Here is a 7,205-nt window from a genome sequence, read left to right on the forward strand (position 1 = left end):
TTCGTTGTCTTATTTTGATTTTGATTTTCGATTTTTTCTGGGTTTTTTCGATTTCAATTTTTTTTGTTTTTGTTTTTATTTTAATTGATTTCTGGGTTTTTTTATTGTTCGATTTTGTTTTTATTTTTATGATTTCTGGGTTTTTTTCATTTTTTCTGGGATTTTGTTTTTATTTTTTCGATTTTGTTTTGATTTTTTTATTTCTGGGTTTTTTTCGATTTTGTATTTAATTTAATCGATTTTTATTCGATTTTTTTTTTCAGGGTTTTTTTATTTTTTTCGCAGCTTGTTTTGATTTTTTGATTTCTGGGTTTTTTTTCGATTTTTTATGTTTTAATTGGCGCAGGTATACATAATCCAAGAATCAAGAATCAAGAATATGGGGATTTTTAGATTGTGATGTTGTAATTTTTTTTTTTTTTTTTATTTATATTGTATTTTTTTTATTTATTTATATGTTGTAATTTTTTTTGATTTATTAGTAATTTTTTTTATTGATTTATGTTGTAAAATTTTATTGATTATATATTAAACAGAATCGTTTTATATTGATTATGATGTTTGATTTATATTTTGTGTTTTTATTTAATTTAGTTTATTTAATTTTTAAGCAAAAAAAAAAAAAAAAAAAAAAATTGATTTTTGGGGTTTTTGGCACCGGTTAACCGGTGCCAAAAACTTTGAAAAAAATTTTAGTGGCCCTTTTTGGCACCGGTTAACCGGTGCCTATTCCACCCAATGGCACCGGTTTTGAACCGGTGCCAAAAACTTGGGTTTTGGCACCCCTCACATAGGCAACGGTTCAAACCGGTGCCTTAGACCGGGTTTGAACCGCTGCCAAATGCCTTTTTTCACCTAGTGCTTGTGTTGTATGCCGCTACATGTTCGGGGCTTAAACCTCCATAATATGATGTATCATGGTTCGTTCCTCCACAATTTTGACAAGAGAAAGAGTTAACTTGAGAAGAGCTTGCTCCACCACTTGAAATTGCATTCACACTCATGTTCAATTTGGAAAGCCCTTTTGTTAGTTGATCAATTTGATGTTGTAATTGATTAACTTTCTCCTATTCGTAAATACCATCTCTCTTTGGAGCGTTTCTTCTTCAGCCCCCCCCCCCCCCAAGAGTAATACTTTGCTACCTCTTCTATTGTGGCTTCAACTTGATTTTGAGGGATCTTGATTATTTGACCACCCGCCCCCGCATCCAAATTGGCTCTTAACATGGGCTCCAATCCTTCGTAGAAGAACCGCATGAGCAACCCTTGATTGTATTAATGGTGGGGACATGCTTGCACCAACTCTTTAAATCTCTCCCATGCTTCACCAAGACTTTCATCAGCCTCTTGCTCAAATGATGCAAGTTTCATTCTCATTTCGGCGGTCTTCTCTTCGGAGATAAAGCGCTTCATGAACGCCTTTATAACCTCCCTCCATGTTGTGAGAGAGTTAGGCTTTCCTTGCTTTAGCCATTTCTTTGCTCGTCCGGTGAGAGATTGCCGAAAAATGTGCATACGAATGTAGTCTTGACTCACTTCATTGGTTTGCATCATTGCGCACAATTCAAGGAATCGGTCCAAATGTTCAATAGGGTCCTCACTTGCACTTCCGGAAAATTGCTCCGATTGGACCATTCGAGTATATTGTGGATGTATTGAGAAGTTTGTTTCCGTGACGGGTAGCAAAATCCCTCCCGTGAGCTCATAATCCTCCGGATTTCCGAACTCACGAAACAAGACATCATTCTCTTGTCCCGCCATTGATTCGCGTGGTGAACTTGAAGAGTAAGTATCACTCTCACTATCAACTATATCACCAAACCTCTTCCCTCGTCTTGATAAATCCTACGAACTTGCTCAAGGTTTGGTTTATTTCATGGTCAATTTGATGTGAGGGTGCTCCTTAAGACCTCATTAGCATTCACCAAAGCTAAGCAAACAATTAGCAATGACAAGGATGATAAAAAAAAAACAAAAACAAAAAGAAAAGAAATCAAAATGACTCTAACAAAAGCAATAATAAACGCTAAACAAGCCGCCTCCCCGGCAACAGCGCCAAAATTTGATAGGGATAAGATAGGTCGTTAAGCTACCACCCTAACCAAATTAATCATTTATAAAGCCGAAACCTACACTAAACTAGTTAGTAGCAAGTAAAGGGTCGAACCACTAGGGAAGCACGCTAATTCAACATCAAATATCACTAATGCAAGAGTGAAAAGGTGATTGTTTTGTTGGTTTTGTTGAGTAGAACACTAAAACTACAAGTAAGCAAGAAAATGATGATTAAAATCAATAGAAAATGATGCTAGGGGTTCAGGGGTTTCAAACATGATTAGAAAGAGGGGAACAATGATAGTTATCATGATGAACATGCCAAAGAACACAAGATTCTAACTAAACAATTCATTCTCATGCAATAGTCTAGGCAAATCAATGAAAGAAGTCTTTGCTAATTAGGATCATTCTCATGCATCCTATTAGACACAAGAAAATGAAGAACATAAAGAAGCACAATACATGAAACTCCATTTTAACAACTCATTCTCATGAAATCATTAAAATAGAGGTGATCTTAATCTAGTTCAAATCATTTTCATGCATTTAAACTAGAGGGCAATCAAATAAAGTGCAACAATAATCTTAAGCCATTAAAAATCATGTCTTTCATCAATTTAAGGCATGTAATCAATCCAACTATTATCATTCATCCATCATTCAATGCATATCTTCCACCCCCTTCCCCTAGCTAAGAGTTTAGCCTAGAGAAGGGAGATTAAACATAATATCAACACTAGAAATAAACACAAGAAACTCAAAACAAAATATGATTGAAATATATGAAATCAATAATAACTAGATAAACTAATAAGATAGACAAAAATAAGTAACAATAAAACAAATTAATAATATTAATGGAAAGGAGAAGAGATTAATAAAGAAAGGATTAAAGAAAGATGAAAACTTTGATACTTGCTTGATTGATGGAAGATTAAAGCTTGAGCAAAGTTGAATACAATAAAGGAAGCTTGAATAACAATCTATTTTCTCTCTCTAGATTAGGTTAATGTTCTATGGAATTAGGTCTAAGTCTTTTCTATTACAAAGAGTCTCGTATATATATGTGTGGCTCCCCCCAAAAGAAAGAGACTTGGACAACAAGGCGCAAATAAATCGGAAACCCAGCCGTGCGCGCCCGCACAGAATGTGTGTGCGCCCTCTCAGCGTAGTGCACAGCCGCAACTTTGAGGGTATGGGGAAAATGAGCGCGCCCGCACATTAGTCTTGCGCGCCCGCGCATCAGGTGTGTGCGCACGCACACAAGTCGTGCATCAGGTCGCACACTCTCTCTGGTTAGGCTTTATTTCTTCAGCCTGGCTGTGCGGGTTCTGACAAGGCTACGCGCCCGCACAGCCTCACATGTGCGCCCGCACAGAAGCCGCACAGTACCCCGCGCACAACAGTTTGCTTGGCTTCATGATATCCTCTTTCTTTCGGCACATAATACCTACAAAACCAAAGCATGGAAATCAAAATAAAAACAAAGCAAGAAGACTAAGAGAAGGGAAGATAAGGGAGAAAAGGAAAGAGGAAGCAAAACTAAGTAAAAATGCTTAGAAAAAGGGCCAAACAAGATCAAATGAGGGGAGAATCCTTAGAGAAAAAGGATAAAAGAGTGGAATAAATGCCACTCATCAAGCATTTACTTAGATGCCTCGTATCTCATTCCAATAACAAAATACACACGTTAGTAACTTCAAGGAAAAATATTAAACAAACAATTAAATTAATTAATTGAAATAGAGATTTGGGACCAAACCCTCAGAAATATCAAACCTTTCACGTCTAGGGCGAAGGCAACTTCGAACTTGGCTAGGTGTGTCTAGTGCTAATGTATGAGGAATTGTGTTTGTAAAAGGCTAGGCTAGTAAGTGAGAGAGAGAGAATAAGCTTTAGCTTAAAGAGAGAAGAGAATTAGAGAATTTTGGTTATTGAAAAACGGAGGTCCAGGGACACTATTTAGTCTGGAATCGATAGAAAGAATCAGAGTTTGAAAAGGAATAAAACACGCTTTTGTCGCCAGTGACAAGGCTCGTCACCAAGCGACAAGCTTCTTCGCTGGGCGACAAACTTGTCGTTTGGCGATGTAGATGGTTTTCCACGCACTTTAAATGCAAAAACTATTTTTCAATAAAATTGAGTCGTAAAATCCATACGAAGGGTAAAATCGTATTTTTCAATTAAAATACTTCTTTTATTCCAAATAAACTCATAAAAACTAATTATCTATCCTAATCCAGTTAGGATTTAAAAGAACTTTCTTGAATATTCTAGAAGACTATAATCAATCCAAATTGCATTCGGAATGATAATTCATTATAGGCCCTCCTCTAGATCATTGGGCCGCATATATGAACCAAACCGAGCTCAGTTTAGTATTTTGGCAATAACTTCCTCATTATTCATCGGAATTGGGCTTATAATATATCTTTAGAAATCTCTTTTTTAGCCCAATCCAACTACACCAGTATTCGACCCTTGTCATGGATTAAACTAAACTAGATTGGCTATTTTCATAATATAGAGCAGGTTTTGAAAAACTGAGAGAAACATTTTTAATAAAAACTAACCATAACATTAGACTTTCCACACTTTCACTTCATTCAATTATGATTCGACGCGAAAGGTATTCATCACCGGGTTTGGTTTTGGGGAAACACAAATGGGTGTCTATAGAAGCGCCCACTTAGATTGTGTTTGGAGAAAAACAAGTTTCGAAAATGAGAGTTAAAGTATCGATAGGGACGGAAAATGATTCATAACGTTCTGCAATCCTAAATCATTCTTGTAACACCGATACCTGCAAACTTGTGTTAATTAAAACAGATAAGAGAGTTAAGAAACGCGTATCTTGCACCGTCGAGCACACGTCTCTATAGGTAACCGATTTGTTGTGATGATCTTCCTCAAGCTAGGGGATACTGCCTAAAGACTCATACGCTTGTAACTGCCTCCAATTTCCGCCGTGATAGTGTTCTGCAAGCCAGAGAATACTATCGAAGATTTCTTCGCTTGAAACGATCTTCTACCACCTTGTGACCATCATCCGCAAGCCTGGGAACATGATTGAAGACTACTTTGCCCGAAACCATCATTAGTTGTTTGTGACAACCCTCCTCAAGCTAGGGAACGCTGTTGAGGATATCGTTGCTTAAAGTCACCCTCAGTTGTTGCGATAATATTTTGAAGAAAATTACCGAAAACAAAACGCTTGTAAATCCTTTAAAGCTCGCTTCAACTTTGCTGCCGTGATTTTTGCTGAAATTGCTACTATGCCAGTATGTCGGCACTTTTGCTGCTTGTGAACTATTAGGTCGGTGCCTCTGATGTTTATGAACCATTATGTCGGTGCCTTTGCAAGGAGCCAAGGTTAGGCGCTTTAAACTAAGTGAGACGATCATGTATTAGGTCGGTCACTTTATGTGATTGTAATCTAGCCAATTACTAAATCATGTCAAATTTCTTACAGGGGCTAACTGGCGTACCAAGGAACCCAAACTGCTACATGAGGTCCACATAACCCATATTACGAGGCCATACACTTTGTCGCCGCACTAGCGCCTGCTAGAAGACCTTGTCGCCGCACATTATGCTTGTAGCCAAACGATAAGCTTGTCACCAGGCGACAATTTCGTCGTCTAGCGCTGCACTCAGGATTTTCAAATAAATCTGCTTTCTCCTTCATTTCGTCGTTGTTGCTATTATTTGTTCGCGACTCGCTCCATATTTTAAATTACTCGTTCTCGCTTATTTCTCAACCAAATTGGCTAAAACGTTTTGCAAATCGAAGCTTATTTCATCTAATTTCCTGATCTATGTAAGTTTTCTTCAAACTTACTCGAATTTTGCTGAATTTGTGCGTGTTATTTCACGAATTTTCAGAAAATTCGAAACTTACTTTGCTTAATTTGCTTTGTTTGTTGAATTTTTTGCCATGAAATTGCTTGATTATGCTTATATATTTCCTTGGGAGTGTTTTGAGACTTGATTGATTTAATTTGGTGGAGAAACAAACAATTTACCATTGTTGAACCCCTTGAGGTCGTGAGAACAATGCGGCTTGTTCATTGCGTTCTTGCTAGCTATTTTTGTTCAATTTGTCACAATAATTGTCATAGTATTGCAAGATATTGTTTGATTACATGAAAATATCGTTTATGCTTGAATTGAATTCGTGCTCTATTTTAGTACTACGTACTCTTTTTTTTGCGAACATAGTATCATCCGGCTAGGCAAACCTTAGATACTATAAAGCCTTAATTTTTGTTATTTTGCATAATATAGTATGGCTAGTAAACGCGGGTTCGGTTCTTGGTCTAGGGATACTTGACGAGAGCACGAGCCCATCAGTGAGGGCGAGGAGCCATCCACCTCTCTAGGACCCTTCCCTAAGTGGGATTAGCGCACTTTATTCTTCGTTCCCGAGCACTCCATCTCTGAGCAGGTGCGTCGTGGGATCGTCAGCGGGAGGACTCGTAGCCATGGATCTGGAAACGAGACCATTGGCTCTTTTTACGACAAGTATTTTCAAAACGATCAGGAATTGCGACTGCTATGGGAGTCTTGTGGGCTGACTTCCTTTTCTTGGGCCACTCAGTCCATCTCTTTCGGTGCGAGCCAGCACGTGGTTCAAGCTTTGGTGGAGTTCTTTTGGGACACCACCAACACCTTTCACTTTCATTGGGGCGAGATGACCGTCACCCCTGCTGACTTTAGTCTTATCTCGAGACTAGAGTTTCGTTCTACTGCGCTACCATTCGAAGGTAGAATTACTTTCCTTTGTTCGATGGTCGAGGAGTTGTTGGCTCCGATTACTGTTCGGGCCCGTGCCAAGGCTGAGCCGACACGACTTAGTGCTCAGTGTATGTGCCGGTCTACTCTGGCGATGGCTTATGAGGATGATGCGACCACTAGTAGCAGCGGGTGCACATCTTCATTCTTGTCTTGCTGTCAGGGACCTTTTCTCCTGACAGAGGTAGCCGAGTACTTCTCTACTACCTCCCTACTCTCCGCAACCTTCAGTTGATCAGGACCTATGACTGGGCCAGCTTGGCTTATGCTGATTTCTTGCTAGGCTTGCGACGCTTTTGTCGTCACACATCTTCTACGGGGGATATCACACTTTCCAGCTTCTAGAGAATCGT

At 38.6% G+C, this 7,205-nt stretch overlaps 1 non-coding gene across 1 annotated transcript; it reads left to right on the forward strand.

Moving 5' to 3' along the window:
• Positions 1 to 1,273: 1,273 nt before the first annotated feature.
• On the forward strand, positions 1,274 to 1,380 carry LOC145564816 (small nucleolar RNA R71). Its single transcript, XR_014094910.1, has one exon. It is a non-coding gene; the product is annotated as a small nucleolar RNA R71 (small nucleolar RNA).
• The last annotated feature ends 5,825 nt before the right edge of the window (positions 1,381 to 7,205 follow it).

Source organism: Chenopodium album, chromosome 1 (assembly GCF_948465745.1).
Source record: "Chenopodium album chromosome 1, dcCheAlbu1.1, whole genome shotgun sequence".
Lineage (NCBI taxonomy): Eukaryota > Viridiplantae > Streptophyta > Magnoliopsida > Caryophyllales > Amaranthaceae > Chenopodium > Chenopodium album.